General features: G+C 36.2%; 2 pseudogenes; both read right to left on the bottom strand.

The window, feature by feature from the left end:
* Positions 1-20,394: 20,394 nt before the first annotated feature.
* Positions 20,395-21,509, bottom strand: LOC149236263 (cleavage stimulation factor subunit 50 pseudogene; annotated as a pseudogene).
* Positions 21,510-24,581: 3,072 nt separating this feature from the next.
* Positions 24,582-25,560, bottom strand: LOC149236264 (cleavage stimulation factor subunit 50 pseudogene; annotated as a pseudogene).
* Between the last annotated feature and the right edge of the window lie 211 nt (positions 25,561-25,771).

Consider the following 25,771-nt stretch of genomic DNA (forward strand, 5'->3'; position numbering starts at 1 on the left):
GTTATTTTGCAAGCGGAAATTGCAACACTTAAAAATAGGTTACCAATTTCAATCACTAAAAAAATCAAGAAGGTTGACCATTTGGATTCAACCATGGGAAATTTCAAGAGAATATTGACCTCCTTGATGACTTGAAGGAGGAAGTCGAGTCTTTTTTGACTCAAGAACAAAAAATTTAAAGAAGCAGCTGGAAGAGAAAAATAATCGACATGTTATGGATATTAATTATTTCAAAGAAACGATGTTGGAATAATATCGAATTTTGAAACAAAAATATGATGCATTGTCACAACAAATGATTGAGAAGGATGAGGTCATTCAAAATATTCAAGAGTGTAAGGAGGAACTTGAATTAGAAGTTAGTCATCTTCATAAATTTGAGATGCAAATAGTTGATGTTAAGGTGCCAAGCTATCCTTGCACACTTGATGATGTTGAAAGTCAAAAGCCTGATGTTGATCATCATGACTCATCACGTGCCTTTGTCACACGCAGTTTTGAAAACCATACTACCGGTATTGGCTCTCGATTACTGAGAAACATGGGATATACCGGAGGATGACTTGGGAAGAATGGATAGAAAATTGTTGCTCCTATTAACCCTATAGTGAAGACATCAAGATTAGGTTTTGGATACGATCTTGTTGCTTCCTCATCACCTACATCCAACTGTGAGGTGCTTGAAGAAAATGCTCCTGTTAATTGTGATAAACATATTGATGACATGGATGCTAATTTTATTCCAAATGAAAATGTTGTGGCACCCAACTTTGAGTCTGAAAAAACAAAAAATGAGTTATATGTGCATCCTCATCAGAAGAAATTACCCAAGAATCACCATTCTTAGTCAATTACTAGTCCTGTATTCAGATCTCTATAGAAGATACGTGAGAGAATGAATCGTGGACCAGTGTCGACCATCAAGATCATTTGTGGATGGGTCGATGGATGGTCATGGCGTCAATTGAACTAATGCTTGTAAAATTCATATCATCATGTTGCATCAGTTTCTCATTATTGATTGCCACTATTCTCTTAGTTCCATTTTAGGGGGGGCGATTTTGATTGTTTTGGAGCCATTAGAGACATAATTTTGACTGTTTTGGAGCCATTGGAGACATAATTTTTATATTATGAGCACTATAAATCCATGTAAACACAAAATTGAGAACTTCATGAAAGAGGCCCAACATTGGAAGCTAGACCAAGAGATGTAGCCTAGGAGGGGTGAACTCCTTTATCATTTTCCTGTCTTGTATTTTTGATATGGTATATTTGTCTCTCTTTTTATGATGTTAACTAAGTTTTAAAGTCATTATTTTATGTACTTTTGCAAAGTGATCCATTGCCTAAAAGACAAAATTTTACTTACAAATTTTCCCATCACCTTCAAGTTTATATAACAAATCAATTTGGTATCGGAGCTCAAGGTTATTTTGAAGGTTTGATTTTCTTTGCAAGTGCTTTTTGATGCTTACAAGGTTGAAGCTAAAAAGAGGATAAAGAGCACTTGTGGAGCCAAGGTCTCTAATTGTTTCAAAGAGAACACACATATCTCAAGTTTCATCAATCATGGCACATGAAGAAGGTCATGAAGGGATCTCTAAAGATGAGAGAAGTATAAGAAAAGCTTCCTTTAAAATGTCTGAAATAGTGAAAGTTCTTTATGAGGAGAGGAACTCAAGGTTGCAAGGAGAGAGATTAAAACCTCCAAAAGGAAATGGAGGAAATGGAAAAAAACCTCCAAAAGGGAATGGAGGGAATGGTGACAAGGCACCACCTTCACCTCCATCCTCATCGTCATCTTATTCTACTTCTATCCCTTCACAAACACCTCCAAATTATCCAAAGGGACATGGTAAAACTCCTTTGTTAGATCTTGACATAAAGTTTTAATTTCCTATGTACAATGGAGAGGTAAATGCTGAGAAATTAGATAATTGAGTTCATTAGATTGAAGTGTACTGCAGGATACAAAGAATCAAGGATGATGAAACTAAAATTCAGCTTGCTTCTCTTAGGTTGGAAAGTGTAACACTCATTTGGTGGGAGGCCAAAACTCAAGAAGACATGAAGAAAAGTGGTAAGGTTTTATCCTCTTGGAATGATTTTTTTGTTGCAATAAGAAGACAATTTTATCCATTAGAATACATGCAAAAATCTATAATGGATTGGAAGAACTTTAGGTAAGCTAAGGGTCAAAATGTGCAAAGATATACTCAAGAAATTAGGAAAAGATCTTTGATTTTGGGTATAGATTTATCTTCACAAGACACTATACTAAAATACATTGGAGGGTTCACATAGTTATTTGAGACACACAATTCTCATGTTTAACCCTAAAAACTAGATGAAGTTTGTGTACATGCCACTCATTTAGAAGCAAGAGGGAAGAATGTTCCCCAAGAGGGCAACAAAAAGCCATTCAAGAGTGGATACAAAGGAAAGGGGAAATTTAAAGGCAAAGGGAAGAAGAATGCTTTATCAAGGAGGGAGAAAAACTCACATGTAAACACTATTCAAAAGAAGGCCATGATGAAGGCCATTGTTGGAAACTTAATCCTGAGATGAGACACAAAAAGTTTAACAACAAAGGGAACAAAAGACTACTACAACTACACAATATTATTTAGGATCCGATTCTGGGGATTAAACAAAGATCACAACCATGGGATTTAAAGGTAATGACTCTATAGCAAGTACTAGTTCTTCTAGTAACCTCAATGAAACTCAACATGAAAAAGAAAGAATAGAGATTTTCCACATTAGATTCATTTCAAGACATACCAAGATAGATACTTTGTTTGATAGTGTATCACAAGAAAACCTTATTTCAGAAGACATAGTTAAGAAATTAAAATTGGAAACCATTCCTCATTCCAAACCTTATCCCTAAATTAGGATGGATACGTGACAATGCAAAATTGCATGTGACATAAATATGTAAACTGAAATTTTCCATCACTGCAAAATTTATAGATGAGGTAGAGCTTGATGTAATTCCACTTGAAATTTTTGGTATTGTTTTGGGAAGCCCATACCTATGTGATAGTTGAGCCATCTTTCATTTCCATGAGAAGAAATATCATTTGTTTAAAAATTGGATTGAGTACATTGTTAGAGCACATAGCAAGAAGTCAAATTTATGACTTGTGAATGTTGGACATATGAATTTATCACTTCTGTCCTAAAGATGGATCCACATTGGGATTCGAAATGTCGAAAAGAGGCACACAATACTGTGGATGATCTGAATAAAAAATCTCTAGCTGAAGAGGTTTGTTAATGCCGGTAAGAATTTGGTACTCTTGATGATCAAACCCAAAGAGAATTTTGAAAAATGAAGCCTTGCAAGCATGTGATGCAAGATTAAAATCTGATTTGATTGAGGTAGTTAACACCTGTGATGAGATGTTTGAGGAACCTGAAGGATTTCCTCCTAAAAGAGGAATCCAACATGAGATCCAATTGCAACAAGATTGTCCTCTTCCAAACATTATCATGTACAAGATGTAAATCATGGAGAATGCAGAAATTAAGAAACAAATCCAAGAGTTTCTTGATAAAGGGGTCATCAAACCAAGCACATCACCATGCGGGTCTACAATTATTTTAGTACCAAAGAAATATGTTACATGACACATGTATGTGGATTTCAAGTCCTTGAATAAGATCATGGTAAATAATCATTACCCTCTTCCTCGAATTGATGATTTACTTGATCAGTTCGAATATGTTGTGTATTTCACTAGGTTGGACTTGAGAAGTGGCTATCATCCGATTAGGGTTGCTGAAGGAGACATATGGAGGAAAACATTCAAAACAAATTTATTTGAATGGTTGGTTATGCCATTTGGGATTTGTAATTCTCCTACAACATTCATGAGAGTTATGAATGATGTCTTAAGACCTTTTCTTGATGACTTTGTGATAGTTTACTTAGATGACATATTGATTTTCAACAAGACTCGTGAAGAACATGTCAAGCATGTTAGGCAAGTCTTAGATGTCTTAAAGAAAGAAAAGCTATTTTTAAATATGTTTAAATGTGAATTTGGAAAAAAATTATTGATATATTTGGGTCATATTGTTGGAGGGGGTGAATTGAAGATAGATCCCTCAAAGGTCAAAGTCATTGTCGATTGGCCTAAACCCAATAATGTAACAGAGGTTAGGAACTTTTTGGGAGAAACCAAATATTGGAGAATGTTCATTTCTAACTTTCCATCAATTCCAGCTCCATTACATGCCTTGATAAGTGTGAAACATATTTTTCAGTGGGGACGCAAGAAACAAAAAGCCTTCGATGGATTGAAAGAGAGAATCATAAAAACATCAGTACTTGCACTTCTTTATTTACGACAACCATTTGAGATACAAACCGATGCAAGTGACTATGCTATGAGAGAGGTATTGATGCAACATGGTAAGCCTATTTGTCATCATTATGAAAAAAAAATTGATGTAGTAGTTAAATATCCTACATATGATAAACAATTGTATGCATTGGTGCAAAGTGTGAAAAAATGGAAACACTATTTGATGGGAAAGAAAGCTATCATTCACACTAATCATCAACCATTACAATACTTGCAATCACAAACCAAGCTACAAAAAGTGATGCATTTCAGATGGATGAGTTTCTTCAACAATTCCACTTGGTGATAAGGTATAAGAAAGGTATCTATAACAAAGTTGCTGATATGATTTCTAGACTAATCGTTAGTGTATCAGTTATTCTTAAACATAATTCTATCATGCATGAGATCTATGTTAAACAATATGCTTTAGATGCATATTTTAAAGATGCATATGAAACTTTGTGTCAAGGAAACTAGGTAGAGGAATTAGATTACCATGTTCTTGATAAACTTTTGTATCATCTAGGCAAGCTATGCATTCCACGGGATGAAAGAGTCAACATCATAAGGGAAGCACATACTTTTCTTATTGCTGCCCATTTTGGCGTAGGCAAGATGGTGGCACAATTAAAGAGGTATTGTTATTGGCCTCGTATGAATGAAAATGTGTCACGATATGTAAGAGGATGTTATTTATGTGCTACTAGTAAGCCTAGCAATTGAAAGTTAGGATTGTATACTCCACTTCCAGTTCCTTCTAGTCCGTGGGAAAGTGTTTCTATGGACTTTGTAGGAGGGTTTCCTATGTCTAAGAAAGATCATGATTATCTTTATGTTGTGGTGGACCATTTTAGCAAAATGTGTATTTTGATGCCTTTTAATAAGTAGGTTACATCTGAAAACATTGCACAAATGTTCTTTCAAAATGTATGGGTGCATTTTGGGTTTCCCAAATCCATTATTTTTTATCGAGATTCTAGATTTGTCTGGAAATTTCGGTCAAGATTATGGGGACTCATGGACACCAAGTTATAAAAGAGCACAACATTCCATCCACAAACTGATGGTCAGACAGAAGTGGTGAATATAATAGTAGTACATCTTCTTCGTGTTTATTGCAACAAACATCCTAAGCTTTGGGATGAACACTTACAGTACATTCAACATGCTTACAACTGGGAAAAGCGTTCATAGACTCAAACATCTCCATTTCAGGCATGCTTTGGATACTTACCAAAATATCCTTTAGATTTTATATTTGGGAATGATGTTGCTATTTATGGACATAGGGACATTGATTAGGCCAAGCGATTCATTGAACAAGTTCAATTTGTGCATCAGATGGTTCAAGAACAATTGGAAAAGAGTTAAGCCAAGTACAAGACAAGAAATGTTAAGCATCATGTTGACCACAATTTTCAGGTTGGAGATGAAGTTTGGATTTACATAGAAAAGAGACGCTTCAAGGAGAAGGTAAAAATATGAAACCAATAAGGTATGGGCTTTTTAAGATTCTATAAAAGATTGGGAATAATGCCTTCCGGTTGGATTTGCCTCCATATATGAAAATTTATGCAGTTGTTAATGTTGAGAATTTGAGATTATATGAGTCTCCTTTGATTGAAGATCAAGGATAGCATGTTCAACTTCCTTCAATAGAAGATTTATCTCTTGAATTTCTTGAAGAATTGTAACAAGATATTATCCTCGAAAGAAAAACAAGGACCTCAAGAATAGGGAATTTTGAGTACCTTCATGTGGGGTTTAAAGGTACAAATCCAAGAAAATCCAAATGGATTGAGATTGGAAGGGTGAGGTAACTGTACCATCATCTATTTTTTGACTGGAAATAGTCTTTTGGAGGTCCAAAAGCTTATAGTGGGGAGGAGTGAAGTGCTAAAAAATTGAAGTGTTCAAAAGTGCTCGAAACTAGTGCTAAAGCGCGGAGCTCGCTGACATGAATCCAACGTAACTTGAATCGCTCAAAATTGATATCATATGTTCCCGATATCGCGTTCTGATCATTTTTCCAAACAGGTAAAACTTTTATAGGTTGGGTGCAATACTGTTGACTAGGAAGTCTGTATGATGACTCAATCCTGTGTAGGTTGGCTAGGATTCTTGGACCAATGGAAGGCTGTCAAGTGGCCTCATGTGATTGGTTAAATTTGGCAAGTTCTAATTGGTGGTTGGAGTTTTTAAGTGGACCAATGGTGGGATGCCACGTGACACCCCTATTTTGTACAAACATTTGGTTAAGGTCTGAATGAGCCTCCACAGGGTTTGATCATAGGACCTCTAAATAAGAAGCATAGTGCTCTACCGCAGCGCCAATGGTATGAATTAATAACTATGGTCGTGAAAACATATTTAAAACTTTGGTGGATTGAAGTTTTGAGAGAGGTTTGGGGCTAAGCCCCTGGCCCTTGATCACTATAAAAACACACGAGACTGTGGGCAAAGCGACCAAGGGCTTAGGGCTTAGCCCCAACCCATGTTCTAAACACAACAATGTAACCGGAGGTGGATCACACATGATGCTTAGCATGCGGGTGTGGAAATGTGGGGACCAACCCTAGGTTATAAATGCCATGGAACTGAATGCTGGCGGTCTGGGGAGCTATGCTGACGGGGGTGTGCGGTTAGCCCTAGTGCCCGGGCGCATGGCTCCATGTGGCCCAAATTTTCCATCAATAGACCTTATTTCGCATTTAAAAGAAGCAACAAATTGCACCTGAACCGACAAGAATCTCATTGACGCCGGGAGAAAATGGCGCTCGACGAACTCTCAAATTGTGGAGTAGAATAGTTAGCAGAACAGTCCAATTTGTAGAGAAGTTAGTAGAAAAACTTCTTTAGATCGTAACTTCTTCAAATTTTTTCCAAATTGAACCCAACAAGAACCCAACTTGGGGTTTTTTACTATTCTGGAGCCATTAGAGAGATAATTTTTACATTATGAGCATTATAATCCATGTAAAGAAAAATTTGAGCACTTAATGAAAGAGGTCCAACATTGGAAGCTGGACTAGGAGATGTAGCCCGGGAGAGGGGTGAACTCCTTTATCATTTTGTTGTCTTGTGTTTCTGATATGATATATTTGTCTCTGTTTTTATGCGGTTAACTGATTTTTAAAATCATTATTTTATGTACTTTTGCAAAGTGATCCATTTCCTAAAAGACATAAAATTTTACTTACAAATTTTCCCATCGCCTTCAAGTTATATAACATATCACTTTTACTTATCTCTCTCACATTAACACTAACAATGATCAAATTCTCTCACATATTCGAATGGTATGGGCTCTTCTCATGCTAATATTCGTCTTCAATATTTGTATAGTAATACCGTATTCCAAACCCCATTTTATATGCTAATAGTGTATATTAAAGTTCTCTACTTTAAATAATGGAGGATGTCAAAGCTTCTTGCGAATATTAAGCTCTGTCGAGATTTATTTGAATGTTTTTCCTTGTTCGCTTTGGCTACCATGAGAATGTCAAAGTTGTTGGAGGAAAGTCACATCTAACAGCCTCATTCGACTTTAAATGAGGTTCAAGATTTTATTTAAACATATAATTTTGGAACCGTTTCGCTGAAATCAATGCCTTGTCTGCTTATTCAAGCCATGAATCCAAGAATTGTGGCATGACAATATTTTGGGGTTTTCTTGCCTTCAATTTTCCTCGAGGGCCATTTATATGATTGGTTGTTGGATTTTAATTCAACCATCTAAGGAACTATTTGAAGGCTCATTCAGTGTTGTTTCACAAAGAAAAGAAATATGGTGTCATTAAAAGGAGAAGGGAAAAGGTAGCATGGCGGAAAACTTGAGGTTATAAATGTGGAGAAACCTTGATATTCAAAGTCCTTTTCCAAATGTCCTACTTTATAAAATTGAATTAAAGTAGCTATTATCTATGCCTTACAACGAGCTAAGAAATGAAATTCCCTTGCTAGTTTGTCGAATCAGCAAAATATTGCTACTAATTTGAAGTTTGTAGAGACCTTTATTTCTTCCTTGCTAAACTATCAGGTATTTCTTGATTTTGTTTTTATTTTTTTCATTATTTTCTTGGCAAAAGGGTTTCAGATGGAGAGAACACACAAAATCTATATTTGTCTAGATTTGCTTAGATTTTCAATCTGCACATTTTGTCCTTTATTTTTCATTAGGTATAAACGTGTGACGGGGTCTATAAATACTAATTGTAGTCTAGAAACACACAAACTGTTGGACATGACTTGACTAATTTGAAATGTTGACTTTATCATAGTTCTGCAAACTTGCAATTTATTGAAATTAGATCGATTTTCTCATATATGCTCTATTGTTTAAAACAAATCAAATCTATTAGAGTGGCTTACTTAAAGTATCTCTGGCATATTACACCAAATGTTGACTTCCCTAAGGTAGACATAATCTAAAACATAATATTCAACAAATTAATTAATAGAAGAAACAATTATAACAATGATATGCTCAAAGATTCCAGGATCATGTGAAAAGAACCTTAAATGGTTTGATCAATAACCGAAGTCATGGAAACCCAAGCACAAAGTTCTTTTACAAAATGATACTCTCCCTGAGCTTAGCTTGAATAATACAATAAAGACAAGAATATTTATAGGATCATTCAAGTCAGGGGCATTCAACTCTTTTCAGATTTCCATAATCAAGTCTACATATGGTAGAATTTTCTTACTTTCCCCTACTTTCTATCCAACTAACCATTTTACAACCTAAATTTTAAATCATACTTTTTTTATCAAAATAAGATTTGTGAAACAGTTTCAAGTATATTCAAAGGCAGTCAAATTTAAACTAAACAAAAACCTTCACGGACTTCAGCAAAGGCACTTTAAATATTATCTCCATTAATCTATCCATAATAGGCGTCCTCATGAATGCACTGTTAGATTGTGCTAAAGTTCGTAGGTGATCTATGTTTTGGCAAAGTTCCTTTTAATTTCCAATTCCTTTGAAGTCGTTTGATTGTAAATCCATTAAAAATATTTTAAAAATTGGCATATTTGGGAAAAACAAAATGGTTTGTATAATGTGTTATGTGATTTATGGACTGGACATCTGAAAATAACATGAAAAAAGCTAGTGTTGGAAATTTTAATTAATTTATCTTAGGATTTATTGATTTATTGATTGTTTTATTTTCTACTTGATTGCATTAACTTCCACACAAATTGATAATGGGCAATTCAATTTGATTCTTGAAATAAGTTTTCATCAGTAGTTGTATGCTTGGGTGGACACTAGACTCTGATACAATTAACTTATGCCAATATTTTAGGTCATAATTGGGATATATATAGTGTATTCAAGTAGCCAAGAATATTTACTTCAATTTTTTTTGGTGATCAATTGAATTTGAAGTTGTTTGACCATGTGAGCATTGATATGCCATTCACATGACAATTTAATTCGGTAGTAGGAGTTTAACATTAGATGATTGGTTAGTTTGTGAAACACATTAAGGTTTAATTTATTTTTGATTTCTTTGATCTTGCAAACATTTGAGTAAAACTATTGTAAGAGGTGATCTTTGGCTCAGTATTTGGAATAGTTTTGTTAGATGGCTCAATATTATAAGAATTTGAAAACTTTAATTCTTTATGAAGTACATTTATATTTGATTAGGTTCAACTATTTATGATTGTATAGAGTTCAAATTTAGTCAAATGTGACATAAAGAAGAATGATTAATTTACGTTTTTGAATTCTAGAAACTAATGGGTAGCTAAGAATTTAAGAATTATGTTCCTTTTTCTAGCAATGAAGTATAGATTTGAACATGTTTCCAAATGTGGGTTTGACTATCCCAATTTTGAAATCAAATCACGAAAAACATAAATTCATTGACTTAAAAGGTAGACAAGATGCAACAACTTATCTAATTTATTTGTCTATGAAGGGTCTTGTTGAAACTTCAAAGGTAAATATAAAGTTTCTCAACTCAAGAAACGTTAATGGTCTGCAATATAATGTTGGGGAAGTTTTTATTCTGAAACAACCCATACTGCAAGTCTCCATCAAATGAAGTTCATCAAGGAACAATTAAACTTGCAATGCTCTTGTACCATTTTATCCCACTAGTTGCTGGATAGATGGAGAATTAGAGTCTATGAATGAAATCATGTCAACTAGTAATTCTACAAAAAGTTTAGAGGTTGAATATATGGATAATGATAATTCCATAGTTGTTGCTTCTCTAGAGAAGAAAACCTTGCAGAATCTGTACATTTCAAAGCATTCAAACTGAAATTCAAGACAAGGTGTGGTTTTGAAGAGCTAAATTCTCAACTTCTATTTTTAAATGATATTTGTTTCATATTGTTAGTTATTTTCCATGTTTTCCTAATATCTCCCTTTTCAATATTTTAAAACTTTTCAAATTTCTGATGTTTCCCACTTGGTGAATTAAATTTTTCTATGGCAACTTCAGCCACATCTTCAATAATTATCTAGCAATCATGTTTGATATGCACTTCCCAAGGCATGGCCTTTATTCTACAATGTTTTTGAATTTAGATGACTAGAATGAACCTATTCACATTGCATACTATAGAACTTTGTGGTAACAAATTCGATCACTATACTGGTAGACAAAGGGTAAATGAAGCTAAATGGAATCTTTGTGGGTTGAAAAATTATGATTCATTTTAGTGATGGAAATAAAGTATTTTTACATCAATGAAACTACGCTTCCTAGAAGCAAATTGAAGAGAATAACTTGATTATTGGTTTTCATGACAGTCTAAAACTCAAGTTTAGTAGGCACTTTTGTGATATGGCATCGTAGGGCCTATTCATCCTATTAATCCTCTAGCTCAGAGGGTGTTTTTTTTGGGTTATATTATTGTCCTTTTATAGAAAAACGGACCATGCAGAAATGACAAATATAAGAACATTGTATATGGGTTGGGAACTTTACCCATTCCTCTCATCTAAGGAAGGTTTCTATTATCTTGTACATGAATAATTTGGATATATTTTGGATTACATTTGTATATAAAAAATGGAATATTTTTGGGGTGTATGATATAGAGTATCTTACACACCTGCCTTTGATATATGATCACTCTTGAGTTCATGGTTGATGTTTAAGGAAATGTTCTTAATCATTTTCAGTCACTCAAGTTGATGTTTAAGGAAACGTTCTTAATCATTTTCAGTCACTCAAATTGATGTTCAAGGCAATGTTTTTAATATTTTTCCTCTAACATTGTTCATAGTATGTTCTTTGTTATTCCTAAAGTTTGTCCAACAATTATGCATACAGGGTTCTCTAGTTCTAACCTACATGTGGTTTATTTGTACTCTTTCGTCTGGAGTCAATATTTAGTTATGGTGTCTTGCATGTCCCCATGGATAAGGGAAAGGTTCCAAAGCCATTGTTCAATGTGGAAAAATATCGAACTAGATTGAACCAAAAATTAGAAGAATTTGAAACCACAATCCTACAGAAGTTGGAGGCTAAGTGCGTGGATAGGTTGTGGGTATTGTGGGTTTGGGTGGAGTCGGGAAAACCACTCTATTAAAAGAATTCTTCAACCTTAGGATATCATATTAAAATAAATCCTCTTTTTTATTTGATGTGAAAGAAACCACAAATAGAAAACCTTTAATTTATTTGAGGAGTAAGCTTTTAGAAGGCTTAATAGGTATTAAGAAAAAAATTGAGAGTTGTGATGGAATAAAGATTCTTTGAAAAAATATCTCATCTTGTCACGCTCTTATATTTTTAGATGATATTGATGATGTCTCTCAAATGGAAGCCCTTTTACCAATTAGGGATATCCAAAACCCTGATAGCTTGATTTTGGCTACCTCGAGGGACAACATGTCGTCATAAGATCAAGAGTGTTAGAGTCCTCAATTTATAATCTAAAGGGGTTGAGTCAATCACACTCCAAAAATCTCTTTTGTTGCTATGCATTGAATCGACGATTTCCATCACAAGAATATTCATATTTGGTAAATCGATTTGTAGAAGCATGTGATGGGTTGCCATTGTCAATAAAAGTATTCAGGACGCTTGTTTGTGGAAAATGTGACTCTTATTGGGAAGTGACACTGGATGAACTTGACAAGACACCGCCTAAGATTGAGATACAAAAAATCCTAAAAATAAGTTACGAGTTGCTTAGTTTAGATGATCAAAAAACATTTTTAGACATTATTTCATTTTTCATAGGAGAAAAAATAGATGTTTCTATAAGAATATGGGGTTTGCGGTGGTTAAAAAATCTATAGGAAAAGTGTTTGTTAGAAGTGGATGCATAAAATAGTATAAGAATGCATGATCACATTCATGATCTGGGAAGAAATATTGCATAGGGATTAGGGAACCATCGTCTTTGGAAGCAATCCACCAAAGACATTGATGATTTGTTGGAGAAATACTCATTTGTGAGTTCTTCAATTATTGAAACCTTTATATTCATCCTAAATTTGAATATTTAAAGTTCACAAGAAATATATTATTCATTAGAAATAAAGATACAATCTGTGATATGTATATTTTTCATATGCGAGCAGACACTGACTGAAGTTCACAGGATTATGATTCCTCGCTATAATTATCATCATATCATATTTTTAGGGATTGATTTTTATTTATTGATTTTTATTAAATTTCTAAGTTTATTAATGCTTTATACCATATTTAAACACTTACAAAATGTAATAGGTTTTTACTTTAAATGAAATAGAATATGATTTAGATGTTTTATAAAATGTAAGTTATGGACATAAAAAATTATGAAACAAAAATCCTAAAAAGAGAGGATTTGTCTTTCTTCCTTCACATGGGGAGTCAAGAAAGAAGGTGACCTTATATCCCCCCACTAGATCCATTGAATAATATTAGAATATTATATAGCTTTAAGAATGCAATAGTGATGAAGATACTCATTCCATTTCTGTCATTGGCCAAATCCTTCAATTTATATAATGTATTGAAGATAGTTAAACCCATGATTTTCTTGTTAATCTTGATTCCTTGTAGAATTCTGGTTTATTTGGTCATATTTTTAGTTCTATATTTTAGGAGAATTGTAGCCTTAACGCTTCATCATTTTGCATAATTTAGTCAACCATAGATACCCATAAATTTGATGATGTATTTGTTGAGATTAGTCCAGGAAAATCCTTATACATAAACTCACAACTCGAACAATCTCAGCAAGAGCCATTGATAAAAATGCTAGAAAACCACACTAATGCCTTCACTTGGAGCTATCAGAATATGAAAGGCATTCCTCCTACAACATGTACTAGTCATATTTATACTCAAGAGGGAGCCTGAGTTGTCTGATAACCCCAAAGGTGAATGAATCTTGTGCTCAAGGATATTATTGAAGAAATTTAGAAACTCTTTGATGCCAACTTCATCTAGCCCATATTTGATAGTCGATGGGTCTTTCCTATTATAGTACTCCTAAAAAAGGATGGTAGGTAGGGTATTTGAATAAACTATATAGAAATTAACAAATCCACCCTTAAGGACTACATTAACCTCCCATTTATAGATTTCATGTAGGACACCATGGCTAGTAAAAAATACTTTTCCTTTCTTGATGAATTCAACGAATATAACCAAATACAAATTGCACTTGAAGGTCAAGACAAAATACCTTTACATGCCCCTTAGGAACATATGCTTATAGGGTGCTTCCCTTTGGTTTTAATAATGCCCTTGATACTCTTCAGTCGATGATTCTAGTTATTTCTTTAATATTGAGTTTGTTCATATATGCATGGATGATTTTTCTATTTATTATAACTCTTTTCATGAAGCCTTAGAGAATTTAAAATAAGTATTGACAATATGTCAAGAGGTTAATATTTCTTTAAGTAATATTAAATATCCTATGATGTTTAAGGTAAGAATAGATCTTGTTCATCTTATTTCTAGTGAAAGTATACAGGTTGATCTTGCTAAGGTCGAGGTTATTGTGCATTTTCCAATGCCAAAATCACAAAAGAAGGTGAGAAGTTTCTTAGGCAATGCCAACTATTATAGGATAATTATTGAGTATTTCATTGGGATAGTTGTTCCTTTATTTCATTTTATTTCTAAGGATACTTACTTTTCCTAGAATAATGATTGCCAACATGTTTTTTAGGAGCTTAAGAAAAACTTACTCAGACACGGATTTTGAGGGGACTTGATTGGTCACTTCCATTTCATATTTCTATGGATGCCTTTGTAGATTTTCCTGTAGATTCACAACTCATATAATGTACTAAAACACAATAAAATAATCTACACTACTCTCAAAAAACGGAAACCAATAGATCGATGAAAACAATAATTAACAATATGAAGATAACCAATGACACATAAAACAATATTTCTCTATGGAAATCCACTGCTCAAAACCCCGACTATCTATATTGCATTAATTATAAATTTGAGTGAAAATACAAAGCTTGTTCTCACTAGAATAATTCCTACACAAGTATGATCAAATCTCTGGCTCACAAGCCCACTCTAGCCAACACTTAGCCAATTATGTTGCCTGCCAAGCCCCTATTTCCTTGCACAGTCCTTGTGAGGATCAACCCATATTTAATTAGGAAATTCTTCCTCCATAACTATGCAATCCAAAACTAGGTCATTCTTTGATTGCATGCATGATTTTTACAACTTAGAAAATAATACAACTGATAGTACGTTGTCCCTTCACTCTAGACTCAACTAGGTATTTCTCTGAGTTGACATGCATGATTTTCTCATGAGTGGATCTTTAGCTAGCTAGAGTATCACTGAGGATGCACCGGTGCACCAACTCACTATTAGACCTTTACTAATTCCTCCAACAGTTAGAACTAGTTTAACTCTCTATAACTCAGTCAAATTGAGTTAATTAATTAAAACTCAAATAAACTCATCCTGGACCCCTAAAATTTAGGGATCACAAATACATGGCTATAGAAAAACTTCCAACTCGAAATTCCTATGCTAATTAATTCAATTATAATTAATTAACTATTTACAAGTTTCTATGAGAATATAATTCGATTTTAATTCACAGTTCCATTCAAGGAAAAAGTAAACTAGAATTTCTTGTTTCCATTTCTGAACACTCCCTCTCAACAAGAAAGGGATTATCATCTACCCTCATACTCTCTTTGTGAAATTATAATTTACATCTTGACAATTCCTTTGCCAAAATGTAAGCATCTTTCTCCTCTGTGGGAATATACTCCAACAACATAATTTTCCTCAATACACAATCTCGAAGATGATGATATCAAATGTCAATATGCTTGGACTGATCATGAAAAACTACATTTTCAGAGAGTTTGATACAAATCTAATTATCATAGTAAATTACAGTTGTATCCATCTACTAACCAAACAAATCAACCAAAATCTTCCTCATCTAGATGGCCTCACATGCTGCTTGACTTGTAGCCATGTACTCTGCCTCTACTAAATTGTGTGTTTCCTATTGTACCAAGAAACAACTGCTAACCCAAGACTGAATATCCCTCCTGGTGTGCTCTGCATGTCGAATGGAATTCCTACCCAATCCGCATCAATGAAGCCTTGAAGCTTCACTCCCTCTATCTATTTGTACCACAATCCATACTGAGTAGTGCCTCTGAGGTATCTCAACATATGCTTTGTCGCCTTCCAATATAGCTTGGTAGGCCTAACCATCGCTTGACTAATTTTCTTAACTTCATAGCACATATATGGTCGTGTGTTCACCAAATACATGAGTGAACCCACAAGCTTCCTATAAATATTAGCTTCCACTAATTCACCTGAAGTAGCATCTTCCTTCCTCTAGTTACCTGCTATAGGAGTCTCCATGGGTTTTCTACTCTCCATGTGGAACCTCCTAAGTGTCTCATTGGAATACTTTCCCTGAGACACAAACAACTCCACATCACCCTACCATACTTCCATGCCCAAAAATTAATGCATGAACCCCATGTCCTTCATCTCAAACTCTCTTCCAAGATCTTCCTTGCAAGACTTGATCAGTTGATCATCACCTACCATAATCAAATTGTCGACATATAAAAAAATGATCAACAATTTACCTTCTACCACTATGTGGTACAGGTTCACATCTACTTCAACTTTGGTGAAGCCCAACCCGATGAACTAGTTATCAATCCTAGTGTACCAAGCAAGGCATGCTTGCTTCAGCCCATACAATGCTCTCTTGAGTTGGCACACATGCAACTCACGGTAAAAGGTCTCAAAACCTTCAGGCTAAATATACATCTCTTCCTCAATCATGCCATTAAGGAAGATTGTGTTTACATCAATATGATGTATATTCCAACCCATCTGTGTTGATAGTGCCAATATGGATTTGATTAATGAGTACCTTGTAATAGGGAAAATGGTCTCATCATAGTCAATCCCATCTACTTGTGAAAATCCACGGACCACAAACCTGGCCTTATGCTTCTCCACACTACCATCTGCAACTTGCTTTACTTTACCTTGTAAATCCATCAGGAGCTCATGACTAACTTGTCCACTGGTCTTGGGACCACATCCCAAACACTATTACGAACTATGGAGTCATACTCCTCAAAGGAAGATGGATTTTTCTCAACACATCTGCTCATAAGATCCATGTATCCAATGTACCTCTCAAGTGACCTTCTCTATTTATACTATGATGTGGGTGCTCCGGCATTCTCTCTTGCATCATGCAATAACCTGTCAGCCTCTCTGGTGTGCATTCTCCCATCTATGGAATACTCTACCTGAGTGAGTGTCTCCACTCTCGAATCCTCTGCATGTGGCTGCTCCACATCAATATGAGGCTCCTTAACCTTAGGAGCTAAAATCTCCTCAATCACATGTAGTTGAAGCTCCCTCTCAAGGGAACACTGCATGGCCTTCTCCTCATTGAATCTGACATCCTCGGGAAACATTGTCATCATGTTGGTCAACATATACACCCGATATTTGTGAGGTGTATCAGTGTACCCCAAAAATATCCCCAAATATGTTATCTGCTCAAGCTTCTTCCATACATCTTTGGCCACATGGCAATATATTGATGACCCAAAATTCTTGAAGTGACCAACATCTAGTCTCTTATCGGAGAAAGCCTCCTCTGGTGTTTTCATCTCAATAATCCGATGCAGGATTTTGTTATGCAAATAAACAGCTATGTTACATGCCTTAGCCCACAATGACTACATGATTAAATAGCTAGGTTGAAGGGAGAGGAAGACAATGACTCTGTAATTTGGCTCCATAGTGACTTATGGAAGGTCGCACTATGGACTAGAATTGTGCAATGCGCAGAGGATGCCGAGACAGAGTAAGGTATGGTGCAGGGAGTCTCATTAGAAGGGAAGATCGTGTAGTTGGTTGAGACAAGAAATAAAATTTAAGTCACTTTGTCTAAAGAGTATTCACTACACTATGAAGGGAGGAAGACCAAGAGGATCTCTAGAATGGCCAAGTGAGGGATCAATTGAGTAAGAGAAGGAAAAACATATAAATGAGACTCAAACACAGATCGCACACATGAATTCCATCAATAACATCCAAGGGAATGCACAAGACTCATGATCAGTAATCACACCTTGAAATGACAACAAAGTGACACTTATCTCTAAGTGCGATAGTGAAACGTAGAATTATGACACTTAGAATACAAGTTGCGGCATAAGTGTTGATTGTGATTAGGAAGTGCACTAAGCCACAAGAATGTATTTAGCACATATTCTTATGATATATAGGACCATTTAATGTATATGGGTGTGCTAGATTTTCCTCTAGTGATGTCCAGAGGTTTGACAAATACATGAGTGAAAATGGTTAGAAGCAACTTTTAGGACAATAAGAAAATGTGAAAATGACACTTCCAAAATCTAGAAAAAGTGAAAGTGACAAATGCCGGAGTGAAGGTAACATGAAAACAACACTCGTTAAAGTGAAAACAAGAAAAAAAATGTCGTGAAAGTGAAAGCGACACTTGTGAAAGAAAAGGTGCACAAAAGCGACAATTGAGAAAACTCACTGAAATAGAAGTACAATTGCAACCAAAGTTAGAGAGAGACTCTCAAATGATGTTGTGCACTGACAGCCAACATATATTGCGCAATGCACTATCATTATGAACTACGCAGTCACTATCATGATGATGATGATGATGAAAATTATGATGATGATTACATTAATGATGATGATGATGATTCAAATGACCAAGAGTACCAAGAGGAGCTCCAGAATGCCTAAGTGTGGGATCAACAGAGTAAGAGAAGGAAAAATAGCTAAATGAGACTCAAACATAGATCATGTTAGCGCTTGAGATTTCACCCTAGGCTGAGGAAGGTAAACCTTCAAGGCAACATCAAACCATTTCACCTCGTAGCTAGCCCTACGGGGTATGAGAAGGCTCTCTCCGGTCAATCTCAGTAGATTTTCAATAGGATGAGATGACCAATCAAAGGTAACATTGATATTAGGCTAGTAAACTGATTAGAATGATTGATTTGGGGTTTTTAATTAAATAACGGGGTTTTTCTGGGCTGCATGGGCAAAATCACAGCTTCAAACAGAGAAATATAATGAACAACACAGGTTGACGACTGAGGCAAGGTAGGCAAGGAATTTAGCATCAAATCTAGATTTTTAAATGGGATGGCAAGACTGGTGAGGAGCTAAGGAGGGCAAACAATAACTTTGAATCCTCCTTAAACAGAAGAAAACATTGAATTGAACAAACTTAAAAGTGGAGCATGGCAGGCATGAATTCTCACTTTAACACTTCATTTGTTCATTTAGATATGACCATGTAGTGAAATGGAACACAACAGATTACATATGAAACACAAGAAACACTTATGCTAAATTAACATACCACATGGATCTCAGAAATCAGAGCTGTGTAATTTCCATTAAATTCTCTGCCAAACTGTACATTGAAAGCTCTGTTCCAGCACTCAGCACTCAGAAACTCTCCCCCCTCTCCTTTTCTTTACAAATCAAATTTTATAAACTATCCTAAAACAAAAACAACAGATCGACCCACAATCTGGGCGCTGTTTGAACAATTTACAATAAAATTAGAAAAGAGAACAACTTTCTATTCTAAAATAATACAATGTCCCTCTAAAAATCCTCTGATTGACTAATAAAAATATAAATGCTGGAGCGCAGATCCTCATATAATCCGGACTGAAGACATTAGTGAGAAACCGGTTGCTATATTTGGACCCATTACTTCAGTGACAAGCTGTCCATTGCTTGTATCGATGAAATCAATTGGATGCAAGCTATGCCTTTGAAATTATCACTTATGTAACAACCAATAACTGCAAGGCACTCGGACGGATCCTTTGGATCCCATTCGGCACGAAAACAGGTCAAGTAACTATCGACGATCTCATGGCTTGGATAGCGCAAATCACCATAGATAGAATCCTATACACGTATCCGATAATCCTGGCAGATAGTTATGATTTAGAGACATTAGGTGTTTGAGTTCTGTGCCAAGTTTTGCTATGGCATTGCTGTCACTACTACAATTCCGCCCTTTAGATTATCTTGCAGCCGATCAGGACGATGTAGTCGTTCAGGATCCAATCCACAGAGTCTAAACTTTTTAGGTTTTGTTTTAAAACTTCACACTCGGCCATGTTGGATTGTAAGGAGGAGGTTCCTTCAGAAAATGAATTACAACTGCGGACTCGAATTGTAAAAGCCGGTAACTCTCACGACATCACCAAGCCTGTACCTATAGAGCCCAGCAAATGTTATCAAAACCGTTTCATATTGCTGACCAACCTTCACTTCACAGGTTCTGATACTATATAATTAACAGTAGCTACCCTTTCACCTAATTTCAAGTCTCCCAGACGCAGATGAAGAGGAACGAATTCAAAATATCCATTATTGGGAACCACTGTGAAAATTTTATTTTCTGGTGAGGATGTGGGATCTATATTTCAACCTTCAGTAGACCCATATTCTGAAACCAACAATAGCAAATTAGCTCATGTTTCTCACCTCCCATTGATCTCATCCATTATTATGTACAGTAGCTAACTGTGGAAGCAGTATTCTTTTAGATTGAACCAGAAACCTGAAACTGCTAATGATCAATCACTTATGGCTCTTCACCAGATTCAACAAAATCCTCAATTAAAACACTTAAAGAGATTCCCTCCAGACGCGCACAGATCGATCCGCTCCACATGTGATAAAAGCTGCTTCAGTTGGGGAATGCTCTAACCAACGTGGTACACCACTATGATTAGAAGGCCAGCGAGCAACTATGTCACCCGTGAGAGTATCCCAGATAATCACCTCCTTGCTTGGTTCATCAATGGACAAGACAAACTGCTCTGTTTGGTTGAAGACTGCCTGGCAACGAATCTGTGTGTGTTGAGCTCCAATGATAGCGCGAGTACATTGAGCTGACACACCATCCCATATTCGCACACCCCCATCTTTGGAAGCAGTCACATACATGCTACCATTCGATGAATACCGAACCTGATTTATAGCCCCACCGACATCTCTCTCCTGCGAGGTTGATGACAAGCAGCATTGAAAAGTATGGACATCATATAAATGTGCAATATGATGGTCAGTCTCTGCTAAAATGAAGTCTCCAGAAGAGTGGAAAGAAACAGATCGAACATTGTGTGTATCCTGGATAACTCGATGAGCTCTTCTTGTCCCTGTCCTTGCAATATCTAAAAACTTTATGGTATGATCCTTAGCACCAGATATTAATACAGCAGACCGTGGATGGAAATCCAAATCATTGATAGGATGCATGTGATCATAAAATGTTCGGATAACAGGCCGGAGAGGTCCATCCCTTCCACTTGCATCTGGCATCGGCATTTACCTAACCTTTGCAACCTCAAACAGCTTAATTGATGTATCAGTACTCCCTGTTGCCATGAAACATTGATCTGGACTAAATCTTGCACATCTAGCAACATTCAGATAATTCCAATTTGAAGAAAGGCCAGCAGTATAGTTATTGAGTTAAAAATTTCCATGAGAACAAGTGAGCCACCTTATACTCTGAAACATGTCTAGTGTCGTGCTTTGGAAAGCTCTTGGATGTGCCCTTAGATGGTATTTTCTTGGTGGAGGACGAGTAGGATTTATTCATAGTCACTTCAAATATCCAAATAAACTGAAGATGCCCTCTTTGTTTGAGACTAATGATATTTTGAATTGTGCTTATGCAGGGATAGGAGCGTTGAAGTTTGCTGCTGCCTTAGAGAATAAATTACATAATCCAGAGCTGGAGCATAAATTACATAATTTAAAACAACACATTAATGATTTCTTCTTCAAAACAGGGTTTTGAAGAAGAATCAATCTCTGACATGAGACAGAGTCTAACATTGGCTCCATTTGGGATGGCAGCTGCAGCTTCCTGGAGGTGCCAAGAACCGCAGAACTTTGGGAGAGCAGACAGTGCCTCCATCCATTGGGCAATGGAGTCATCATCAACACAACTCTTGACTTATTTTCAAACTGAAACTGAACTCAAACAATCTTCAAGCAAACTAAAACAAGATGTTGCCCTTATGGCTGCTTATTTATTTACAAATCCTACTCTAATCTACTGTACAAATAATAGATCAGGTAATGCTAAAATGCCATATTAACCATTCAAGTAAACCTGAAAATGAAGTTGCTTGAGAATGCTCCCACGAAGTCACAGATGCAGATGCTGGCAGCCCTTCATGCACGTACTGAGCCTGGTCATGTACAAGGCAGTCTGCTCCATCAATCAAAGTGAAAAATGTGTCCATGTATGTTGCCACTGGATCGCGGAAGCCGGACTCTGTTGGCTGTCCCAACTCTGCAATGCAAATTTCCAGCTGCACATTGTCAATGTATACATCTATAGGCAAGTCTGTTATTGCTTGTTGTGGAGGAAGGATTTCCAAGAACCTTTTAGGGTCTTGGAAATCATATGACTGAATCTGCTCATCGAGACACTGAATCTCGTTTTCAACTCTTTCAACAACCAACTCACAAAATCTAGTTTTTCCTTCAAGATGAAGCTTTGGAGATTTCAAACATTGAAGGAAAATACTGAAAAATTCTTCATTAATTTCAATATCTACTAACCACTCTCTAACTCCGTTTAGAGCTTCACAAAGTGCAGGGTCTGCCACATACCCTACCATTGCATGAACATATCAACAGGCACTGGAATGTCTGGATCGAGTTGGAGTCGCCAGGTGAATGATTCAGCCTGCATATGTATCTGACTGCTTTCCACCATCAGCATCAGATCTGTAATTTGATTGCATGTACCGGGACAAAACAATCAACAAGTTGAATGTTCTCCCCAGTATGGTCGCCACTATGTTAGCGCTTGAGATTTCACCCTAGGCTGAGGAAGGTAAACCTTCAAGGCAACATCAAACCATTTCACCTCGTAGCTAGCCCTACGGGGTATGAGAAGGCTCTCTCCTGCCAATCTCAGTAGATTTTCAATAGGATGAGATGACCAATCAAAGGTAACATTGATATTAGGCTAGTAAACTGATTAGAATGATTGATTTGGGGTTTTTAATTAAATAACATGGTTTTTCTAGGATGCATGGGCAAAATCACAGCTTCAAACAGAGAAATATAATGAACAACACAGGTTGACGACTGAGGCAAGGTAGGCAAGGAATTTAGCATCAAATCTAGATTTTTAAATGGGATGGAAAGACTGGTGAGGAGCTAAGGAGGGCAAACAATACCTTTGAATCCTCCTTAAACAGAAGAAAACATTGAATTGAACAAACTTAAAAGTGGAGCATGGCAGGCATGAATTCTCACTTTAACACTTCATTTGTTCATTTAGATATGACCATGTAGTGAAATGGAACACAACAGATTACATATGAAACACAATAAACACTTATGCTAAATTAACATACCACATGGATCTCAGAAATCAGAGCTGTGTAATTTCCATTAAATTCTCTGCCAAACTGTACATTGAAAGCTCTGTTCCAGCACTCAGCACTCAGAAACTCTCCCCCCTCTCCTTTTCTTTACAAATCAAATTTTATAAACTATCCTAAAACAAAAACAACAGATCGACCCACAATCTGGGCGTTGTTTGAACAATTTACAATAAAAATAGAAAAGAGAACAACTTTCTATTCTAAAATAATACAATGTCCCTCTAAAAATCCTCTGATTGACCAATAAAAATATAAATGTTGGAGCGCAGATCCTCATATAATCCGGATTGAAGACATTAGTGAGAAACCGGTTGCTATATTCGGACCCATTACTTCAGTGACAAGCTATCCATTACTTGTATCAATGAAATCAATTGGATGCAAGCTATGCCTTTGAAATTATCACTTATGTAACAACCAATAACTGCAAGGCACTCGGACGGATCCTTTGGATCCCATTCGGCACGAAAACAGGTCAAGTAACTATCGACGATCTCATGGCTTGGATAGCGCAAATCACCATAGATAGAATCCTATACACGTATCTGATAATCCTGGCAGATAGTTATGATTTAGAGACATTAGGTGTTTGAGTTCTGTGCCAAGTTTTGCTATGGCATTGCTGTCACTACTACAATTCCGCCCTTTAGATTATCTTGCAGCCGATCAGGACGATGTAGTCGTTCAGGATCCAATCCACAGAGTCTAAACTTTTTAGGTTTTGTTTTAAAACTTCACACTCGGCCATGTTGGATTGTAAGGAGGAGGTTCCTTCAGAAAATTAATTACAACTGCGGACTCGAATTGTAAAAGCCGGTAACTCTCACGACATCACCAAGCCTGTACTTATAGAGCCCAACAAATGTTATCAAAACTGTTTCATATTGCTGACCAACCTTCACTTCACAAGTTCTGATACTATATAATTAACAGTAGCTACCCTTTCACCTAATTTCAAGTCTCCCAGACGCAGATAAAGAGGAACGAATTCAAAATATCCATTATTGGGAACCACTGTGAAAATTTTATTTTCTGGTGAGGATGTGGGATCTATATTTCAACCTTCAGTAGACCCATATTCTGAAACCAACAATAGCAAATTAGGTCATGTTTCTCACCTCCCATTGATCTCATCCATTATTATGTATAGTAGCTAACTGTGGAAGCAGTATTCTTTTAGATTGAACCAGAAACCTGAAACTAATAATGATCAATCACTTATGGCTCTTCACCAGATTCAACAAAATCCTCAATTAAAACACTTAAAGAGATTCCCTCCAGACGCGCACAGATCGATTCGCTCCACATGCGATAAAAGCTGTTTCAGTTGGGGAATGCTCTAACCAACGTGGTACACCACTATGATTAGAAGGCCAGCGAGCAACTATGTCACCCGTGAGAGTATCCCAGATAATCACCTCCTTGCTTGGTTCATCAATGGACAAGACAAACTGCTCTGTTTGGTTGAAGACTGCCTGGCAACGAATCTGTGTGTGTTGAGCTCCAATGATAGCGCGAGTACATTGAGCTGACACACCATCCCATATTCGCACACCCCCATCTTTGGAAGCAGTCACATACATGCTACCATTCGATGAATACCGAACCTGATTTATAGCCCCACCGACATCTCTCTCCTGCGAGGTTGATGACAAGCAGCATTGAAAAGTATGGACATCGTATAAATGTGCAATATGATGGTCAGTCTCTGCTAAAATGAAGTCTCCAGAAGAGTGGAAAGCAACAGATCGAACATTGTGTGTATCCTGGATAACTCGATGAGCTCTCCTTGTCCCTGTCCTTGCAATATCAAAAAACTTTATGGTATGATCCTTAGCACCAGATATTAATACAGCAGACCGTGGATGGAAATCCAAATCATTGGTAGGATGCATGTGATCATAAAATGTTCGGATAACAGGCCGGAGAGATCTATCCCTTCCACTTGCATCTGGCATCGGCATTTACCTAACCTTTGCAACCTCAAACAGCTTAATTGATGTATCAATACTCCCTGTTGCCATGAAACATTGATCTGGACTAAATCTTGCACATCTAGCAACATTCAGATAATTCCAATTTGAAGAAAGGCCAGCAGTATAGTTATTGAGTTAAAAATTTCCATGAGAACAAGTGAGCCACCTTATACTCTGAAACATGTCTAGTGTCGTGCTTTGGAAAGCTCTTGGATGTGCCCTTAGATGGTATTTTCTTGGTGGAGGACGAGTAGGATTTATTCATAGTCACTTCAAATATCCAAATAAACTGAAGATGCCCTCTTTGTTTGAGACTAATGATATTTTGAATTGTGCTTATGCAGGGATAGGAGCGTTGAAGTTTGCTGCTGCCTTAGAGAATAAATTACATAATCCAGAGCTGGAGCATAAATTACATAATTTAAAACAACACATTAATGATTTCTTCTTCAAAACAGGGTTTTGAAGAAGAATCA

This window comes from Pinus tabuliformis, chromosome 8 (assembly GCF_031772625.1).
Source record: "Pinus tabuliformis cultivar Carrire ecotype Pingquan chromosome 8, CPIR1, whole genome shotgun sequence".
Taxonomy (NCBI): Eukaryota; Viridiplantae; Streptophyta; class Pinopsida; order Pinales; family Pinaceae; genus Pinus; species Pinus tabuliformis.